Source organism: Lithobates pipiens, unplaced genomic scaffold (genome assembly GCF_037356315.1).
Source record: "Lithobates pipiens isolate NorthernLeopardFrog02 unplaced genomic scaffold, aLitPip1_a1.2 Scaffold_10, whole genome shotgun sequence".
NCBI lineage: Eukaryota > Metazoa > Chordata > Amphibia > Anura > Ranidae > Lithobates > Lithobates pipiens.
This window is the reverse complement of record NW_027507686.1, coordinates 149559074-149582441: the sequence shown is the minus strand read 5'-3', so window position 1 is coordinate 149582441 and position 23368 is coordinate 149559074.

Here is a 23368-nt window from a genome sequence, read left to right as displayed (position 1 = left end):
TCCCACCTCTACACATGCTCATCTAAAAAACATACAGAGCTGAGTCCATATTACCTGCTGTGTGCTGAAAAGGGGGGGGGGGGGGGGGGGCTGTTTTCTTGCAGGCTGCTGTTTCGGCTTAGAGTTCTATCAGTGTCTCATGCAGATAGCAGAGAACAGAAAGATCAGAGAGGAGGCAGACTTGGTGCTTTGGATTCAGGCTAGTAAACACTATAGTGGGATGTGCTTTGTTAACCACTTCAGTTCCAGAAGATATATCCCCCTTCATGACCAGGCCATTTTTTGCAATACGGCGCTGCATTAATTTAAGCGACAATTGCACGTTTATGGGACGCTGTATCCAAATAAAATGTATGTCCTTTTTCTCACAAACAGAGATTTCTTTTGGTGGTATTTTATCACCTCTGCAGTTTTTATTTTTTGAGCTATAAACCAAAAAAGATCATCAATTTTGAAAAAAAAAAAGCAATATTTCTTACTTTCTGTTATAAAACGTATCTAATAAAAAAAATGGAAAAAAAAATCTAATTTCTTCATCAACTTAGGTCAATATGTATTCTGCTATATGTTTTTGGTCAAAAAAATCCCAATAAGCACATATTGATTGGTTTGCGCAAAAGTTATAGTGTCTACAAACTATGGGATAGTTTTACTGAATTTCTATTTATTACATTTTTTTTACTAGTAATAGTGGCGATCAGCGACATATAGCGGGACTGTAACATTGCAGTGGACTAATTTAACACTAAGTTACACTTTTTTGGGGACCAGTGACGCCAATACAGTGATCAGTGCTAAAAATATGCACTGCCACTGTGCTAATGACACTGGCAGGGAAGAGGTTAACATCAAAGGGTTAAATGTGTCCCCAGAGGAGTGATTACTAACTGTGGGGATGTGTTTTCACTGTGACAAGGCAGAGATCTGTGCTCCTGCTTAGGAGAAACACAGGATCTCTACCTCTCCTACTAACAGAATAGCAATCGCCGAGTGTCAGTGGACATAGAGTCCATCGGACTTGCTGATTGTCTCCCGCTGTGATTGGGCATACGGCCCCAGACCTGTAAGTGCAGAAAAACGTACCCATACATGATTTTGCACAGAGGAGCTGCCGCCCCGCAGTAAACGTACATGGGGCGGTTGGCAAGAGGTTACATTTTAATGGCTTACAACCACTTTATGAAAAAACATTTCCTGAGGTCTTTTGTCCAATCACTCAAGGTCAAACTGACTAATGGCGTGTACACACGATCAGACTATCCGGCAGACTTTCCGGCAGTTTGTCCGCCAGACTAAGTCCGCCGGACTTTCCGAACGAGCGGACCTGCCCACACACAACCGGCCTAGTCCGCCAGTTTTCCGGGAGTCTGCCGGACTTTTGAAATGAACGGACTTGCCCACACACAGAGGAAAGTCCATTCATTTTGAACGCGTCTCCAGGTAGATGAGACTAGCGCAGGAGGTCAATGTCGCCGCCTTCGGCGGCGAGATTGACACTTCGCTGGCCCCGTCACCTGGTATGGACTTAAAGGGGAAGCCCTACCCTGAAAAAAACGGCGTGGGGGTCCCCCCAAGGTCCATATAAGACCCTTATCGCAGCACGAAACCCAGCCGGTCAGGAAAGGGGGTGGTGATGAGCGAGTGCCCCCCCTTCTGAGCCATACCAAGCTGCGTGCCCTCAACATGGGGGGTGCTTTGGGGAAGGGGGCCCTGCGGCCCCCCCACCCCAAAGCACCTTGTCACCATGTTGATGAGGACAAGGGCCTCTTCCCGACAACCCTGGCCGTTGGTTGTCGGGGTCTGCGGGCAGGGGGCTTATCGGAATCCGGGAGCCCCTTTAATAAGGGGCCCCCAGATACCGGCCCCCACCCTATGTGAATGAGTATGGGGTACAATGTACCCCTACCCATTCACCTGGTGAAAAAATGTAAATAAAACACAACACAAGGTTTTAAAATAATTTATTGCACAGCTCCGGGGGTCTTCTTCTGTCTTGGGGGGTCTTCTTGCTGGACTCCTCCGCTATCTTCTGCTCTTTTGCTAGCTCTTTTACTAGAGGAGGAGCCCGACTTTCTTCTTCGTCGCCGTCCGGGGGTCTTCTTCCCCTCTTCAGTTCTTCTTCCTATAGCTCTTTTACTAGCGGTGGCCTGGTCTTCTGTCTCCGCTGCCTCTTCTTCTGACTTCGGGGGTCTTGTTCCCCTCTTCGGTTCTTCTTGGGTCTCCAGTTTCTTCTTCCAGCTCTTTTACTAGCGGTGACCCGGTCTTCTTTTCGCCGCTTTCTCTTCTTCTTCCTTGAGATGTTGACTCGATGCTGTCTCTGGCCGCAATGACAGGGATGTGTTGCGTGGCGACTTATATGGGGACATCGGGTCATCGGTTGATGTCCCCACCCATTATGATGTCACAGTCCAAGCATCCTCTGGGACTGTGACATTATAATGGGCGGGGTCATCATCCGGTGATTCTGCCACAATTTTTGAGTCAAAACTACTGTTTACGTCCGCCGGACTTTTGGGGGAAAAAAAGTCCGCCGGAGCCCACACACGGGTGGATTGTCTGGCATACTCTGGTCCATCAGACAGTCTGATCGTGTGTACGTGGCATAATGAATTTTCCTCTAGCTGCAGGTGTTCTTGAATGCTGCAGTGCATGCACCATGTAATGAGGACAAGCACGTTGTTTCTTGTACAATACCAGATTGCATGATTTTCATTTAATCAGTACAGTTGTCGTTCAAAAATACAATACTAATACACTACAACACATTACATCACTTTCAAATTTTTATTCTGTCATAGGAGAATTTTTGCAACTTTAGTAAACTCTTAATTTTCACTATGAGATGAGCAGATATTAGTAATTAAAAAAGAGTTGTAACGATAGTAATAACCATAATGATATTTTATATAATAGCAAAATCGCTTGTGTACCTATACAAAATTACTTTATAACTCTATACTAGCTTCTTTGAACTGTAAATTTTTACAGGACTATAAGCCTTAGCTGTGTTTTAGGTTTTTAGGCTAGTGACGGAGATCTTGCAGGAAAGAAATTTGCACTATTCCCCCATCAACACAAACAGTGCTGACAAGGGAATCCCTTCTGCCGGGCAATTGTCTGCTCCCGGCGGGGGGGGGGGGGGGGGAGTTTGGGGGTTTTGGGGCAAGTGGGTAAAGCCATCCCCGCCAGAAAAAGACAGTAATTATTGCAAGTGGCTATCGACTGGGTACATTCAGCCTGCTGAGATGCGAACCGTCTGTGGCCGGCCTTACTGTGTCATCACATGCACACATATTTTCTATTTTTAATTTGGCTCAAAAATTCCCTCCATCCTCAGGCCACTGCTTAGTGCTTAACCTAAAATGGAACTTAAATGAGAAGTACAGCCAAAGCTCGTGTGCATGTGTGAACCAGCTCCATTGTTTAAAACGCATCCAATTCGCATATATGGGAACCCAGCCTAATTGTTCAAAGCTCAGCCAGTTCAGCAGGAATTTGAACCATGTATGGCTGACCTTAGTTCTCCCAACATAGATTTACTGATTCTGTTTTCTGGTAGCTTTGTCATCACGCTGCTTTAAAGTATTGGGTATTGTTCTCACGTGTGGAGCATCTCTATATACATTTCTGTATTTTCCCTTTTAGACAGAGGATCCTGCAGTGGGCAGTGTTATTATTACAAGTTTAATATGAACCCTAACTTATTTCTGATTTATGTACTGTTACATTTGGTACCTATCCCTAATAGTTACGCTCTGCCTACATGTTCATTTCGTTTTTTTCCCCTTTTTTATTATTATTATTAATATACAGGATTTATATAGCGCCAACAGTTTGTGCAGCGCTTAACAAAATAAAGGCAGACATTACACTTACATTACAATTTGGTACAAGAGGAATCAGAGGGCCCTGCTCATTAGAGCTTACAATCTAAAAAGGGAGGGTCAGTTGATACAAAAGGTAATAGCTGTGGGGGATGAGTCGATGGAGGAAGTAAAACAGTGTATTAGTTAGAAGCAGGATAGACTTCTTTAAAGAGAAGGAATTTCAGGGATCGTCTAAAGATGGATAGATTAGAGGACAGTCAAACAGATTGGGGTAGGGAGTTCCAAAGGGTGGGAGAAGCTCTGAAGTAATCCTGGAGGTGAGTGGAAGCAAGTAAAGGGATTGGCAGAGAGGGGTGGAGGACACTGAATGGTTGGTAAGGTGGATGAGTCTTGCATTCATTATGGACTGAAGAAGGGATAGTCTATGTAAATGAGGAGAGGGTTGCAGTAGTCAAGGTGAGAGATGACCAGGGAGTGAATTAGAAGCTTGGTGGTGTCATTAGTTAAAAAGGAGCGTATTCTGGAAATGTTGCGGAGGCTAAGGCAGCATGATTTGGACAGGGATTGGATGAGGGCCAGAAAGGAGAGTTCATAGTCTAAGGTTACACCTTGCACCCTGGCATGTGGGGACGGACTGATAGAGATGCCATTGATCTTGACAAAGAAGTCAGGGGAAGGGGCACGTGGGGAGGAAATGTTAAGAGCTCGGTTTTAGACAGATTCAGTTTGAAGAAGTGGTTTGACATTCAGGCTAATACATCTGTTAGTAAATCAGTGATGCATAAGGAGACTGATGGGGTGAGCTGAGGGGCAGAGAGATAGATTTGGACATCATCAGCATATACATGGCAGCTGACCCAGGGAGGATGTGTAGATCAAAAGGAGGAAAAAATAAAAAGTGGAGTTGTAAGTGACACTGAAGGTGCGAGGAGATAGGTAACATTCAAACCAACCGAGAGCACAGCCATGGTAACCAAGCACATTGAGTTTTAAGGAGGAGGGGGTGGTCAACTGTATCAAAGGCCGTGGAAAGGTCCAAGAGTAATGCCCTGTACACACGGTCGTACTTTCTGATGGAAAATGTGGGATCGGATCGTGTTGTCGAAAAATCCGATCGTGTGTGGGCTCCATCGGACTTTTTCCATCGGAATTTCGGACACACAAAGTTTGAGAGCAGGATCTAAAATTTTACGACAACAAAATCCGATCGTTTGAATTCCAACGATGTATAGACAATTCCAACGGACAAAGTGCCACGCATGCTCAGAGTAAATTACCAGACAAAAGCTATTGGCTACTGGCCCATTTATAGTCCCGTCGTACGTGTTCTACGTCACCGCTTTCAGAGCGATCGGATTTTCTGACAACTTTGTGCGACCGTGTGTATGCAAGACAAGTTTGAGCCAACATCTGTCGGAAGAAATCTGAGGGATTTTGTCGTTGGAATGTCCGACCGTGTGTATGGGGCATTAGAGTACAAAATAATGACCATTGATTTTCGGCTGTTAGTAAGTAATTTGTGAGTTTTAAAAGGGCAGTTTCTGTGCAGTACTGTGGACGAAATCCAGATTGAAGGGGATCAAAAAGGTTATTCTTAATGAGGTGGTCGCTCAGTTGGTTGTAGACTATACGTTCAAAGAGTTTGGAGGCAAAAGGGAGTAAAGAGATGAGTCTTAATTTGTTAAGATTGGTGGGGTCTAGTGAGGCCTTTTTTTGTATGGGTGCGACTAGAGCATATTTTAGAGAGTTGGGGAAGATGCCAGTAGAGAGTGAGAGGTTAACGATATGAGTTAAAGAGTGTAGGATAGAGCCAGATTGGTGACTATTTGAGAAGGAACAGGGTCCAGGGGGCAGGAGGTTAGGTGGGCATTAGAAAAAGGTTTAGTGACTTCCTCTATAGCAGCTGGGTTAAAGGAGGGGAAGTATTGATTGTGCAGGAGGACAATTATTTTCCTTTTTTATTTTGTGAATTTGTATGTGTGCCAGTGGGGAATCTTGGTATTTTTAAGATGATATGTATCAGCTGACCTTTTTACAGAGATACTGAATCTGTCATCATTTCAATCATTCTTGACATGTATTTATTCTATATAATAACATGTTTGCTCTGAATGCATGTTACATAGTTACATTGTAGGTGAAGTCGAAAAAAGGCACAAGTCCAACCTATGTGTGCGATTATATGTCAGTGCCACTGCCTGTGGAAGGGAATTCCACAACCTTGCCACTCTTACAGTAAAGAACCCTATAAGTACCCATACCAAAAAAGGCCTCAGACCCCACCAATCTTAACAACTTAAGACCCAACTCTTTACTCCCTTTTGCCTCCAAACTCCTTAAACGTTTAGTCTACAACCGACTGAGCAACCACCTCATTGAAAATAACCTTCTTGATCCTCTTCAGTCTGGATTTCGCCCACAGCACTCCACAGAAACTGCCCTCCTAAAACTCACTAACGACTTACTAACAGCCAAAACCAACGGTCATTATTCCATACTCTTACTCTTGGACCTTTCTGCTGCCTTTGATACAGTTGACCACCCCCTCCTCAAAAAAATAAATTTGCTTGGTCTCCATGGCTGCACTCTCCGTTGGTTTGAATCTTCCCTATCTCATCGCACCTTCAGTGTCACTTACAACTCCACTTCCTCTTCTCCAACTCCCCTTTCCGTTGGGGTCCCCAAGGTTCTGTCCTTGGACCTCTACTATTCTCGATCTACACGTCCTCCCTGGGTCAGTTGATATCAGCATATAAATGGTAGTGAAAGCCATGGGAGAAAGCTCACCCCATCAACCTCCTCACGCATCACTGATCTACTAACAGACATATCAGCCTGGATGTCACACCACTTCCTCAAACTTAATCTATCTAAAACCGAGCTCTTAATATTTCCTCCCCCACGTGCCCCTTTGTCTGACTTCTCTGTCAAGATCAATGGCACATCTATCAGTCTGTCCCCACATGCCAGGGTGCTAGGGGTAACCTTAGACTCCGAACTGTCCTTTCAGGCCCACATACAAGCCCTGTCCAAATCATGCCGCCATAACCTCCGCAACATTTCCAGAATATGCCCCTTTTTAACTAATGACACCACCAAGCTTCTAATTCACTCCCTAGTCATCTCTCGCCTTGACTACAGCAACTCCCTCCTCGTTGGATTACCTTTACATAGACTATCCCCTTTTCAGTCCATAATGAATGCCGCTGCCAGACTCATCCACCTTACCAGCCATTCAGTGTCCTCCACCCCTCTCTGCCTATCACTGCACTGGCTTCCACTCACCCAACGAATAAAATTCAAGGTACTAACAATAATTTACAAAGCCATCCATAACTCTGCCCCTAGTTACATCACTAACCTAGTCCCAAAATACCAACCAAGCTGCTCTCTTCGGTCATCCCAAGACCTCCTGCTCTCTAGCTCCCTTGTCACCTCCTCCCATGCTCGCCTCCAGGATTTCTCCAGAGCTTCTCCCATCCTTTGGAACTCCCTACCCCAATCTGTCCGACTGTCCCCTAATCTATCCATCTTTAGATGATCCCTGAAAACCCTTCTCTTCAAAGAAGCATATCCTGCTTCTAACTAACACTGTTTTACTTCCTCCATCAGCTCATCCCCCACAGCTATTACCTTTTGTATCAATTGCCCCTTTCTTTTTAGATTGCAAGCTCTAAAGAGCAGGGCCCTCTGATTCCTCTTGTACCAAACTGTAATGTAACTGTAATGTCTGCCCTCATGTTGTAAAGCGCTGAGCAAACTGTTGGCGCTACATAAAACCTGTATAATAATAATAATAATAATATTAGTTTAAGTTTAAACCTCTTTTCTTCTAATTTAATGAGGCCACAAGTCTTGTTAAACTCCCTTCCGTAAAAAAGTTTTATCCCTATTGTGGGGTCACACCAGTACGGTATTTGTAAATTGAAATCATATCCCCTCTCAAGCATCTCTTCTCCAGAGAGAATAAATTCAGTGCTCGCAACCTTCCTCATAACTAATATCCTTCAGACACTTTATTAGCTTTGTTGCCCTTCTTTGTACTAGCTCCATTTCCAGTACATTCTTCCTGAGGACTGGTGCCCTGAACTGGACAACATACTATAGTTCTGGCCGGACCAGAGTCTTGTAGAGTGGGATAATTATTGTTTTATCTCTGGAACTAATCCCCCATGTTGTCCTGCTATATTAATGACTGACATCTTGACACGTGTTTGTAATGCTTTATTAACAAAATAATATAAACTGATTTTATATATATTGTGAGGGGTTTGCTCGGCAGCGGGTGTGTGTGACCCCCTGGATGGGTTCACAACACAAAATCAGGCACAGCAGACAGCGTTGTAGGTGGAAAAAACAAAAGGTGCGGTTTATTTATGCTACATGCAGTGAAAAATATAACAGCCAAACAAAAATAAAACAAAAAACATGAAAATAAATCCTGGTCAGCTTGACCTCTAATTACACACATAGATTCCCTGTCTAACAACTGAGTGCAGCCTTGTGCTGCACCAGTCCCTGTCTCTGTCTCTGTTGTAGAGGTTTGCCACACAGGCGTTAACTCACCGCACAGAACAGGTGTCACACTCCCCAGTCTATACAAACACAAAACTGGTTCCAGGATGGAGCATCTCCCTAAGCATGCTGGGGTTTTTTGTAGAGGTCTTAATGAGCCCACTTACTTCAGCTGGGCTCATTAACTCTTCCCCTATAGGACTCCCAGCACTCCCCTCTAGTTGTACAAGTCCGCATAAAGCCTGAATCTAGGGCATACATATTTGCCATCCTGGATACAACCAGGTGATTTTTCCATGCCTGCTTCCACATACACCCATCCCCCCCTCTTGTTTCAACCTTGGGGTTGTAACACAAGCAGTCAGACATGCATGTATCCTAGACAAAGCATCCACACTCCCCATTTTAACACCAGGGCGATGCTTAACTGTAAAGTTAAATTCCTGTAGGGCCAGGAACCACCTATTTACCCTTCTATTGGTCTCCTTGTTTTGAGCCATCCACTTTAAAAGGAGCGTGATCAGTCACCAGGTCAAAGTGCCTATCTAGCAGGTAGTACCGAAGGGAATCTAGAGCCCACTTCACTGCTAAACATTCCTTCTTAATCGTGGCGTAATTTACCTCATGGGACTTCAACTTCCTGCTGAGGTAAATGACTGGGTGCTCTTCCCCGTTCCAGACCTGGGATAACACTGCTCCTAACCCAACATCTGATGCATCAGTTTGTACAACAAAGTCCTTAGAGAAGTCTGGTGAGTACAACACTGGCTGGCTACATAAGGCTGTTTTTAAGGACTGAAATGCTTCTTCAGCCTCTGGGGACCATTTAACCATGACAGACTCTTTCCCTTTTGTCAGGTTGGTGAGGGGCATAGCCTGAGAAGCAAAATGGGGAATGAATCGTCGATTATAGCCAGCGATTCCCAGAAAGGCTCGTACCTGTTTCTTGCTGTTGGGACGTGGCCAACTCTGTATGGCCTCGACTGTATTGACTTGGGGTTTTATCACCCCCCTCCCAATAGTGTACCCAAGATATTTGGCCTCCTCCTGTCCAATGGTACACTTCTTTGGATTGGCCGTAAACCCAGCTTCCCGGATAGAGTCTAGGACTGCTTGTACTTTTGGCAAATGTGAGACCCAGTCTGTGCTATGGATAATCACATCATCCAGGTAAGCTGCAGCATATTTCTGATGGGGCCTCAGAATCTTATCCATTTTCCGCTGGAACGTTGCCGGTGCATTCTGTAACCCAAACGGCATTCTCTTATATTGGAATGCCCCATCTGGGGTTACAAACGCAGTTTTCTCCTTGGCCGACACGGCCAGGGGAATTTGCCAATACCCTTTGGTGAGATCAAGAGTTGTCATATATCTGGCTGTTCCCAGCCGGTCAATCAACTCATCTATATGCGGCATGGGGTAGGTGTCAAATTTTGTAACTTTATTCAATTGTCGAAAATCGTTACAAAACCACCAGCTGCCATTAGGTTTGGGCACTAGTACGCTAGGACTGGACCAGTCACTCTGGGACTCCTCTATCACACCCAATTCCAGCATCCTTTGAACCTCCCCACGTATTGCCTCCCGTCGGGCCTCTGGTATCCTATAAGGTTCTAGTTTTACCCTTTCTCCTGGTGGGGGGATAATGTCATGCTCTACGCCAGATGTTTGTCCCGGCAGCTCAGAGAAAATCTCTTTGTTACGAAGTACAAACTCTTTAACCTCCTGTTGTTGGGGTTTCGATAAGGTGACTGCTATTCTAACCTCAGGAACTAAGCAATCAGACTGGGCTTGTGACCAAGTCTCTGCGACTAGGGATTCCCTATCCCTCCAGGCTTTCAGCAGATTGACGCGATAGATCTGTTCCGGCTTTCGCCTTCCTGGCTGTCTAACCCTGTAGTTCACCTCAATAATTTTTTCAATTACTTCGTATGGACCTTGCCATTTGGCCAGAAATTTGCTTTCAACCGTAGGGACTAGCACCAAGACCCTATCCCCCAGGGAAAAAGTACGGGTCTTGGCCCCATGGTTGTACACTCTCTGCTGTGGTAACTGCGCTTGGGTCAAATGTTCCTTTACGATTGGCATTACCTGTGCAATTCTATCTTGCATCAGGGCGACATGCTCAATCACACTTCTGTGAGGAGAACTCTCATTTTCCCAAGTTTCCTTGGCGATATCCAGCAGCCCTCTTGGGTGTCTCCCATAGAGCAACTCGAAGGGTGAGAAACCCGTAGAGGATTAGGGTACCTCCCTAATGGCAAACATCAGATAGGGTATTAGACAGTCCCAATTCTTTCCATCTCTATCCACCACCTTCTTTAACATTTGTTTTAGGGTTTTGTTGAATCTTTCAACCAACCCATCTGTTTGGGGGTGATACACAGATGTACGCAATTGTGTCACTTTGAACAACTTGCATAGTTCTTTCATAACCCGGGACATAAAGGGTGTACCTTGGTCCGTAAGCAGTTCCTTACAAATACCCACGCGGCTAAAAACAAGAGATAGCTCTTTGGCTATGGTTTTGGCCGAGGTATTTCGAAGAGGAATTGCTTCCGGATAACGGTTGGCATAGTCCAATATAACTAAAATGTACTGATGCCCCCTAGCGGACTTCATTATCGGACCCACCAAATCCATTGCGATCCTCTCAAAGGGGACCTCAATGATAGGAAGAGGTACCAGCGGGTTACGGAAATGTGGCATAGGTGCCAACTTCTGACACACAGGGCAGGAGGAACAATAATTTTCTGTTTCCTTCATGACCCCAGGCCAATAGAATCTCTGCAATACCCTCTCTCTGGTTTTCTCTGTCACCAGATGACCTCCCAGAATGTGCCCATGGGTCAATTCTAACACCAACTTCCTGTAAGGTTTGGGCACCACAAGTTGCTCAATGGTTTCTTCTGCCCTTTGAGCCACTCGATACAGCAGGTCCCTTTCCATAGTGAAGTACAGGTAAGTGCAAATCTTATCTGGATTCACTAACTCGCCATCTATTTTCACCACATTTTCCCGTGCCTTTATTTGGGTGGGGTCTTTTAACTGTTCTGTGGCAAAATTTTCCCTGTGAATCTCAAGATCCGAAAACTCCACAGACGGCATGTTTTCATCTGAGGATGTTGGCTCCTCCCCAGTTTCTCGAGTTTCCCCCGCCAATACCGACAAGGGAATTTCAGGAGAGTCCTCACCACTCCCAGAGGAATTCTGGTCATCTTCCTGGTCTATAGGGGCACCAGTGGGGGGCTCAGGACAATCCCAGAGTTCCCAGAACTTTGGAAAATCCCTTCCCACAATAGCATCATGTGGTAAGTGAGACACTAACCCCACCTGATGAGAGAGGTTACCTTTGAGGGTCTCAAAAAACACTGAAGTTACAGGATACTCTCGGGTGTCCCCATGCACACAAATAACAGCCACCTTGTTCTTCCCAGAGACCTCTGTAGTAACTAATTCAGCTTTTATCAATGTTACCAGGCTACCTGAATCCAGCAACACATCAACATTTCTACAATTAATACACATTTTACATAAATGTTTCTCAGGTCCCCGAATGGCAGTGCATGCAACTGTCGCAAACAGCGACTGACGTCTCTCCCTTATAAAATCACATTGCATAGGCTCATCCACAACGGGGCAATTGGCTGCAATATGTCCCTCTTGCCGGCAGCGGTAGCAAATAATCTTTTTTGCTGCCTCTTGCAGCCAGGGCTTCCTGGGCTGCTCCCGCCAGACCTTAGGTAGAACTCCCACCCTCTCACTTTCTCCACCCTCACCCCTTGGAGTCATCTTACCCGCCACTGGGGATGATCTGGTCTTAGGGTGGAAATTCCGTGAGTCCCTGGAAGAGGTGGTCAGGTTCTCTGTAGCCAAGTACCTCTCAACCAGATCCACAAGTTTATCTGCATTTTCTGGGACTCCATGGCTTAACCATTTTTGGATGACAGTAGGAAGAGCTCTCAGGAAACGATCCATAACAACATGTTCCACAATGTTTGGTGTCTCTGGCTGCAGCCACTTCCTGCTCAGGTGAAAGTCCAACCTGAAAAGTCCAATTATGCACACGCTGAGCCCGGACGGCCAGGGTGGCACCCAGCCGTGCCAATATTTCTGTTTTTAGCACCATTTTGCTTGGTCAGGCTCTAGGTCATAATAAGCTTTCTGCGATTCCCCAGTTAATAGAGGGGCCACCAGTCCAGCCCGCTGCTCCTTAGGCCACTTTTCCCTTTCAGCAGTCCTTTCAAATGTGGTCAAAAACACCTCCGGATCATCCTCTCCAGTCATTTTTGTCAGTAAAGGGCTCACACCAAAGGATACGGTATTAGTGTAACCACTTGCCTCATTGGTCTGCGGACGTTGCTGTATTAATGTCTCTATTTGCTGTTGAAAACTCTGCTCTTGCTTCTGCAACAGGTCTATGAAGCGGGCTTCAGATTGCTGCTGGGCTTGTTGCTGAGCTTCCAGACTCTGCTGCAAAGTTGCATTTGTCTGCTGATGGGCTGCAAGTCTCTTTTGTAAACCCGCATTTGTTTTCTGCTGATTTGCATTTGCTAGAGCCAGCTGTCTCAGTATCTCCTCCATGCTGGCCTAAAAAAAAAAAAAAAAAACTGCCCGAATTCTCCACCAACTGTGAGGGGTCAGCTCGGCAGCGGGTGTGTGTGACCCCCTGGATGGGTTCACAACACAAAATCAGGCACAGCAGACAGCGTTGTAGGTGGAAAAAACAAAAAGGTGCGGTTTATTTATGCTACCTGCAGTGAAAAATATAACAGCCAAACAAAAATAAAACAAAAAACATGAAAATAAATCCTGGTCAGCTTGACCTCTAATTACACACATAGATTCCCTGTCTAACAACTGAGTGCAGCCTTGTGCTGCACCAGTCCCTGTCTCTGTCTCTGTTGTAGATGTTTTCCACACAGGCGTTAACTCACCGCACAGAACAGGTGTCACACTCCCCAGTCTATACAAACACAAAACTGGTTCCAGGATGGAGCATCTCCCTAAGCATGCTGGGGTTTTTTGTAGAGGTCTTAATGAGCCCACTTACTTCAGCTGGGCTCATTAACTCTTCCCCTATAGGACTCCCAGCACCCCCCTCTAGTTGTACAAGTCCGCATAAAGCCTGAATCTAGGGCATACATATTTTCCATCCTGGATACAACCAAGTGATTTTACCTGCGTGCTGCCTTTATCTATATATATATATATATATATATATATATATATATATATATATATATACACCATTGTAACCGTTATTCATTTTTTTAAAGCTCCACATATGGAGATTTTTAGGTATCGTAGTTTGTCGCCATTCCACCAGTGTGCGCAATTTCAAAGCATGACATGTTAGGTATCTATTTACTCGGCGTAACATCATCTTTTACATTATAGAAAAAAATTGGGCTAACTTATTTTTCATTTTTTTTTTTTTTTTTTTATAATTAGTGTCTTTAAGTGTCTTTTTTCCCCCCAAAAATGTGTTTGAAAGACCACTGTGCAAATACATGGTGACAAAAAATATTGCGATCACCATTTTATTCTCTATATTCTCCGCTAAAAATTATATATCTATATAATATTTGGGGGTTCTAAGTAATTTTCTAGCAAAAAATACAGATTATAACTTGTAAGCAACAAATGTCAGAAAAAAGCTTAGGCATGGGAGGGAGATATATATTGTATTTATCAGCGTATAACACGCACCCCAAGTTTAGGAAGGAATTTTAAGGAAAAAAAAAACTTACATTTAAATTCCCATCAATGCAGCTTTATCAGTGTCCATCTGAAGCCTTGTCAGTGTCATTTGCAGCCTTGTCATGCAGCCTGTCCATCATTGCAGCCTTGTCATGTAGCCTGTCCATCATTGCAGCCTTGTCATGCAGCCTGTGCATCGTTGTCCCCTTGTCAGTGAGAATTTCAGCTTTTATTTTTAAAAATGCCGCTAAAAAGATTTCCTGTGTATCTCGGCGGCGCCCGGTAGTTTTTGGCCGTTCTCGGTGGCTGTCGGCCGCCTTCGGCCGTTCTTGTCAGCTTTCGGACACTCTCGGACCTTCTCTGTGGTTTTTGGCCGCCGAGAAGGGCCGAAGGTGGCCGAAAGCCATCGAGAGCAGCCAAAGGTGGCCGAAAGCCACTGAGAAGGGCCGAAGGTGGCTGAAAGCTGCCCAGAACTCAGTAATCACAGAGGATTGGCGTATAACACGCACCCACGATTTCCGCCTGATTTTAAGGGAAAAAAAGTGTGTGTTATACGCTGATAAATACGGTATACACTAATCATTTGTTATAATGTCCTCTCTCCTCAAACTCTCATTCCTTCCGTCCCCCCCCTCTCCAGCCCCCAACCTGTACATATCTCCCTCTCTTCTGCCCACTCAATATTACTCCACTTACCACCTCCTGGCCATTCTAAGCCCACACAGTATCACCACTTCCATTCCACCACAGCATCTGCCCTCCTATAAATTCCACTCCCACCTTACCACCCTCACGCTACTCCTAATATCTGGGGAAATCGCACCAAACCCTGGCCCTCCCACACCCAATTCCCAATGCCAAAATTGGCCATCTACCTCCTCCAACAGTAGTTGTAACTTCAACCCTCTCATCCCGATTCCACAAGTCGGCCTCCCTCTTTCATGTGCCCTCTGGAATGCCCGCTCAGTTTTCAACCAACTAGTTTATGTCAATGACCTTTTCTTCTCCAAATCCCTTAATCTATTTGCTATAACGGAAACCTGGCTCCAGGAATTCGACACTACCTCTCCAGCTGCCCTGTCCCACAATCGCCTCCTCTGGACTCACTCCACCAGACCCACTGGATGAAAAGGAGATGGTGTCAGACTTCTCCACTCCCCATAATGCACCTTCCAGGTACTTCCCACACCTCCTTCTCTTTCCCCCTGCTCTTTAGAAATGCACTGCATTCGTCTTTTCTCTCCACCTTGTCTGAGGGTCTCAGTCATTTATCAGCCTCCTGGATCAGTGTCACGCTTTCTGGATGACTTCTCTGCATGGCTACCCTACTTTCTCTCATCTGAAGTGCCTGCCATCATTATAGGTGACTTTAACATTCCAATCAATGTTAATAATGCTACCACTTCTAAAGTACTCAACCTAACACAATGGACACAAATCACCACTCGCTCCAAAGGCAACACTCTCAACCTCGTATTCTCCCATCGCTGCACTCCTTGCAATCTCTCTAACACATCCTTTCCGCTCTTTGATCACAACCTTATCCATTTCACACTCTCCTAGCAAACCTCAACCCTTCCCTTCTTCACTCTGCTACTGATGGTCTTTTTGAAAAAATCGCACCCCTGTCCTGCCCAGACCTAACCACTTCCATCTACAGCACCACGTTGTCATCCTCCCTAGATATACTCGCTCCTCTTTCTACACGCAGAACCAGGCCCCATCTGCCACAACCCTGGCAAACAGACGACACCAGAAGTCTCAAGAGACACAGCCATGCTCTTGAGCAAGCATGGCGAAAATCGAAATCCCTGCAAGAATTTACCCTTGACAAATCTGCCTTTGTCAAATACAACTCCTGCCTCCATACTGCTAAACAAACCTATTACAACACTCTCATTAAAACCCTCTCATCCAAACCTTGTCAACTCTTTTCTACCCTTAATTCCTTAATTCACCCCCCACTACCGCCACCCACAAACTTGCTTACCGCTCAACAGATTGCCAACCATTTCAATAGCAAAATCTACACAATTCGGAGATCTCCGGCATTCAAATTCCTCCCCTACCCAACACATCGGGTCCAACACCACACTCAATACTCTCCTAGTTTTTCCCAGTTACCACAGATGAAGTTGATAAACTTCTCTCCATGGCCCACCTCACTACCTGTCCCCTGGACCCCTGTCCCCTCTCAATTACTGCGACCATCTTCCCACTCTATCCTAAACTCCCTAACCCACATATTCAACCTCTCCCTCTCCTCTGGCACCTTTCCTTCCCTGCTCAACCATGCTCTGGTTATCCCCATACGCAAAAACCCTCACTAGACCCCACCTGTTTGAATAACTTAAGACCCATCTCCCTGCTCCTGTTTGCCTCCAAACTCATCCAACGCCTTGTCCATGACTGAATGAGTCCCTATCTCACGGACAACAACCTTCTCGACCCCCTACAGTCTAGCTTCTGCCCACATCATTCTACTGAAACTGCCCTACTAAAACTCACCAATGACATACTAACTGCTAAAACCAATGGGCACTACTCCATACTCGTACTGTTAGACCTCTCTGCTGCCTTTGACACAGTTGACCACCTGCTCCTCCTCAGCAAATTACACTCCCTTTGCATCAGTGATTCTGCTTTATCTTGGTTCTCCTCCTACCTATCTCGGCGCACTTTCAGTGTCACTTACAACTCCATCTCATCCACTCCCCTCTTTCTGTTGAGGTACCACAAGGCTCTGTCCTTGGGCCTCTCCTATTCTCACTCTATACCTCTGCCCTGGGCCAGCTGATAACCTCCCATGGCTTTCAATACCACCTCTATGCCGACAACACCCAGATCTATCTCTCCACTCCTCAACTCACCCCCTCGATCTCCTCACGGATCTCAAACTACTGAATGACATATCGATATGGCTGTCACACCACTTCCTCAAACTCAATCTTTCTAAAACTGAGCTTGTTATATTTCCTCCTTCACTGTACCACCCCCACCTCCTCCCCCGTGACTTCACCATTAATATCAACAACACAACCATTGGTCCCTCCACACATGCCAGGATCCTGGGTTTAATCTTTGACTCTGACCTCTCCTTCAGCCCCCATATCCAATCACTGGCAAAATCCTGCCACCTTAACCTCTACAACATCTCCAGAATTCGACCCTTCCTGACTAATGACACCACAAAGCAACTTATTCACTCCTTGACTATTTCCCACCTTGACTACTGCAACTCTCTCCTTAATGGCCTACCCTTAAGCAGGCCATCCCCTTTAGTCTATTATGAATTCTGCTGCTAGACTAATACACTTCACTAACCTATCCATGACTGCTGCTCCTCTCTGCCAATCCCTTCACTTGCTCCCCCTACCCGACCGTGTAAAATTCAAAATGCTAACCATAACATACAAGGCCATTCACATCATCGTCCCATCTACATCACCAACCTCATCTGCAGATATCACCCAAATCGTCCCCTCTGCTCCTCCCAGGACCTCCTGCTCTCTAGCTCCCTTGTTACCTCCTCCCGTGCTCGCCTTCAAGACTTCTCCAAAGCCTCTCCCATCATCTGGAACTCCCTGCCCCAGTATGTCTGATGAGCCCCTACCTTGTCCACCTTTAGGAGATCCCTGAAAATTCATTTATTCAGGGAAGCCTATCCCACACCCACCTAACTGTCCCCGAGCCACCCCCATCAAATCATTCTCTGCAGCTATTACCTTTTGTACCACCCCCTCCCTTTAGAATGTAAGCTCTACGAGCAGGGCCCTCCTGTACCTTTTGCATTGAACTGAACTGTAATCTTGTTGTCCCCCCTATACATTGTAAAGTGCTGCGTAAACTGTTGGCGCTATATAAATCGTATATAATAATTATATATATATACATATATATATATATATATATATATATATATATATTTATTTATGTGCACACATTTTTTTTATTTAATAATGTAATGAGTAACAAAAGTACAAAGTACCATTTGAGATTTGACCTGCATTACAAAAAACTGTTATTATATTAGAATCGTAGGAAAATGAAGATTCTATTTGTTTCATGTTTATTTTTTTTCTAGCTGTGATTTCCAGCTTAAAAAAAAATTCTACAGTTTTTATTTTATTCCATTTGTATACCAAAACCTTGACATAGTTCTTTGTTAAGTTTTCAGTCATCTCCTTTTCTTAGTTAAATTATTTCTGAAATTAACTTCTTTTGTCCCATTTGGGAAAAAGGGTCTGAGAGAATTAGGCTTTTTTTTTTTTTAGATGGTTGTCAAGCTGCTAAATGTGTCACATTAATAAACTGTAACCTGAGATCTTTTTGCATAAGATCGGCAGGGTCCTTCAGGCCTCCAATTGTTTTGCTAATCAAGATTATTGCAACCATTGAGATGTTGAAGTATAGCCAAACTGACAAAAAATCAGCTTCCCATGAGATAGTTCTGTATGTTAAGTCAGGGTGCCAGCAGATATTAACATATAAATGAAGTCTGTTCCTTAACAGATACAGAAAATATGCAAACACACACACACACATAAACACACACAAAACCTTATGCAACATAAATCAAACAACTTCTTTTCCGAATTCTGACATGCAAATCAAAGCATAGAGTAGCTTAAAAAAAAAAAAAGAGAGAATTTGCACAAAACTATTTTTATTTCAAGCACGAAAGAGAAAAACTTTGCTCCCCCACTGATAGCAACAGGAGACTGATTATGCCTCCAAAAGTACAAATGGTTGTAGAAAAGGGGCACACCACCAAATCAGCATGCTCTGTGCTTTTACATTCTGTAACAGTGGTTCTTGGATATATCTCAGGACAGGCAGCTTAAAAGAGTTATCTTTTGCCTAGAGGTTGAACATTTGAAAGCAGCCTCCTGCTTCGTACAAATTTGACCATGGATGATGCTTGAAAATACATTGAGTTGTTAAACATTCCATCCACCCATGTTTTGTGTTTTGATAATTCTATTTTTCAGAGAGTGTTTTTTTGGTGATGGATTGATAACAAAAGGAAAGGGGCATGGTTAAGCAGTTTACAACTAAAATAGGTTTATAACACATAATAATAATAATATTTATTATTATTATTATATTATTATTATTATTAGCAGTAATAGTAATAATAATAACAATAATAATAATACTAATAATAATAATAATAAAAGCACAACTAATTCCATGAATATCAAACTTTTACTGTGTGTTGCCTTTTTATGAAGGGACATGGAAAAGTTTGAAATCTTGTTCCTCTTTTCAGCCAGTCTTTGTCACCTTATTGCAACTGAGTGAATCAGATCGAATCCATGTTGAATGGACTGCAGTGTCAATCTGCAAAAAGCACTAAAAATTCATAGGTGTGAATCAGGCAGAGAAAGATACATTTGTTTTTTCATCTCACAAGAAGTGAGTGTATTTCGGCAAGATCAACAGATATTTTCTGTTCTTGCTAAATATTACATGCTATATATTACACATTTGTGCTTAGGTTAGTTGTACTTTAATCACATCATGTATTTGACATGATGGCATGAACACACATTCTGTGTCAAAGCCAATCCCAACCAAACTAGTTTGCACATATTTATTGATGTTATTTATGTTGCAATTACTATTATGTAGTGGTAGTAGTAGTAGTAATCATATTCCTTACAATATTTTGCCTAATAAACCAGTTAGAAATATAAATCAAATCTTTTCCGATGTATTATTATGGTATAATATGAAGTGAATTACATTTTTTATTTGACAGGTGAACTGAAATAATCTGCCACAACTTTCCTATCACCAAGGGGGTTTACGCTGTCATATCAAAATGTTAAAACAACAAAAAAAGGAAGTTTAAATTAGGTACACCCTAAAGCCACCTGCAAATGAGTGTCTACTTGAAAATGAATATCCACTCCTAAATTAAATTTAAAAATACCCCGTGCAAGAAACACTTGTGTGACAACTGTAACTTCAACTATTTAAAACCAGAAACTGTTTAAAATGCAAATATTTCAAGCTTTTCTCATTTGTTTCTGGAATGTCGCGTTTAAAAAGAAAACAATGCAATTTCTTACAAAAGAGCATCCACAGTGGAAATTAATGGGACCATTACTGACCAGGTCAGCTTCAAAGGGAGAAACATGCCCTTGCTGTGTTTGTAGCAGTGTGTGTCCACTTAAATTAGAAAGATCTAATTAATTTCTACAGTCAGGCACTTCCTCATAGAGATCAATGGAAGGCACATTATTTTTAGATACTTGTAGGAGAAGTTATCTAGAATTTCAGAGACTAATGATTTAACCACAAAATATAAGGTTGAACAAAAATAGTATTTTAAAGTGGTACATTAAAGCTATTTTAATGTGGGTTCTTTAATAAAGGTGTTTTAATTGAAGTTCTCCAATAATGTCTGCTTACCTTCCAATTGCTTGAAAACTGGGCAACACTATAAAAACAATATTTTTTTCTTGATATAAAATGTAAATTGCCACCAGGACTATTTTTAATTGTTGGGCAGTATGTGAGAACGTTTCAAAGCTCCCCAGTCTAGAGCGCAATCCATATATAAGAGCCATCACAAATTGTTTCAATGGGGGCATAAATACTCTAAACAAGTGCTACAACTGGTTGCTGAACCAATAATCTGGCAATCAGCAACTCCACAGATGTGACTGCAGAAATTAGTACTGGCAAGTTGTCTCTTGACTTTTCTAATACCTCACTACATACTACACTGTAGATTGGTGTCTCCCATTATTTTGGCTTTTTCCCCTTTTTTCTTTCTCTGAATCTTTAAAGATTCTTACAGACGCTCTTTATATTGGACCCCTTGCTGGGACATCTGCTGGGATAAAGCATGGTCCATGTCAAAAGACTGTATCTGTACAGTCTGATAGACATAAACGGAGAAAGTTGAAAATGGACAAAAATGTAAAATGGACAAGAACAGCTGATGTGCTGTACTGCTAATTAGGAAACACAACCTGCATATATAATATAATTCTCTTTGGCTGCCCTCATGTACTGTACATTCAGAATACAGTCTCAAACTGTGCACACAAACAGGATTTTAAAAATCTAAGTGCACAAGGGACATAACTTACAGTAAATAGGTCATGTCCCTTGTGCTGATTCCTCTTCTTTTAATGAAAATCTTCCTCTGTCCTAAACTCCCCACCAATGTAATCATCTGGTGCAGCAGGGGTTAATACAACTAACAGACTGTCAAAGGCTCTCATCAAGAGAGCTTGACTTTGCCTGCCCTCTCCAGCCAGATCTGCCATTCATATTCATTCTATGAATAAAGCAGGATCTATGAATGGAGAATGCATAGCTATCAAACATCCACCCATCCTTCAATCATAGATCACTTTCATTCCATAGAAGCTGTACAATGGCTTATATGAATGGCTGATCTGAGCAGAAAGGGTGGCCTTAGTCGGGCTCTCTTGAGACCCTGTGTACTGTAGATATGTAAAATTTCCAGAAATTTCAAAGCCATAGCAAAACATGTTTTTCCCTGTTTTTTTTTTTTTTTTGCTGGAACAAATTTACATTTTGGAAAAAAAAAATAAGAAAATTCAGTGTGAAGTACAGTAGTTTTAAAAATTGAAAGTAATTTTGTTACACTGAGAACATAAAATGTAGTGTATATAAAAGTGTATGCTTGTGTAGCGGATGACATTTTGGACAAAATGTAATTTATGTGTAAATGTAGTTTTTGCCTCAGAATCATAGGGGTTCTGAGGGTTAATTATGTAGGTTAACCTCGTCATCAGTTTGGCTGGGCTGTGCTAGAAGTTCTGCCTGGTCATGTGTACAGTGAAGCGTACATGACAAGCCAGAACCAGGCCTGGTTGGATGTTTTGGTTATGAGCCTTCTCGGAAACCAATCAGTGGGTGTGCTGGGCCCCGCTGAGGAGTCTGGGAAGGGGTACTTAAGACATGGAGGTCATGTGTTCAGGGAGAGGAGTTTGTGAGGCCCGTGTGGTCTGTTCTGGTTCCAGGACCGGGGTAGCCCCGCGAGGGGTCCTGGTCATGGGGTGTTCGAAATCCCGCAACATGCTTCTGTTGGTTGCCCTCAATAGACCCGTCTGGTCTGGGGTAGGGATCCGTTTGTTTCCGAGTCTCGGAACCGGCTGGTCTGAGGTGCAGTAACTGAGGGAGGATTCAAGGTGTCTGGGTGTGCTCTCGGCTTGGAGGGGCACCACAGCTCGTGAAAGTGACCGGGGGAGGACTCTTCAGAGGAGGGCCGGCAAGTGGCATCCTGAGAAGTGCCTGGTTACTGAGTTGGGAAGGACATTGAAGAATCCACACTTTTTCCAGTACTATCAAGGAGACAGAGACCGTTCTGGGTACTGAAGAAAAAGGTTCCTGTCTTCTTCCAGTTATAACTTGTACACGTTCAGAGATTTTGACAAGTTCCGGATCAATGTGCTGATTGCCATGGTCTCTGGCTAGAGATCTGTTCAGCCGTGAGGTACCCAGCTGCGAGTGGCTACTGTCTGGGTGGTATCAGAGACTTTGTTATGTCTGAAGTTCAAGGTGCTTGAGCTCTTCACCCTTGTCCTCTGTTGCTATATGAGACTGTGTTATTGGATGTTACCCCTGCAAAATAAAACCTTTCAAAAGGACTTTATTGGTGTCAGCGTCCAAGTTGTTGGGTATCAACCCTGGGAACCCCTAGACGTGGAAGAACAAGCCAAGCGGAGGTAACCAGTAAGCCCAATAAGTCAAGGCCGCCCTACAAAGGGTTATGGCCGCTACACTTGAAATAAAAGTACAGCTTATTCAGTAAAGCTTTTTAAAATTAAATGTTTTATTACAAATTGAATAACAAGGATTGTATGTGTTAAGAACATATCACTGATACACAAGAACAGGTAACCCCCCTTTCCCTCATAATAATTTATAAGCTTTCTGCCAACATGCATTTTCAGTTATTGACAATGCTGATCCAGAAGCATATATTGTGAGTTTGAAATATTTCTTCTCACAATATTTGAAAATCGAGCTTTGCTCAGCAGAAATTGCAATGTGGAAATGTTACCAAACTGTAGATTCTGTTCTCCCCCTTTTAGTGAAAGGAGGAAAAGAAAAAACTATTTACTGACCAGACTATAGGTAAACATTATGCTGTGATGGTGGAGAACATTAATAGGAATAATTTAAAGGTCAAAAAAGATAAACTATTTTGACAGACAAATGTATCCTCTTACCTGGCAATTAAGGCCTGAGAGGTCAGAAACTATCATCTACTGTATCCCAACAATCACCCAACTGTAAAAACTGAAGAGACTTTCCCCTCGAGTGCCCCTTAG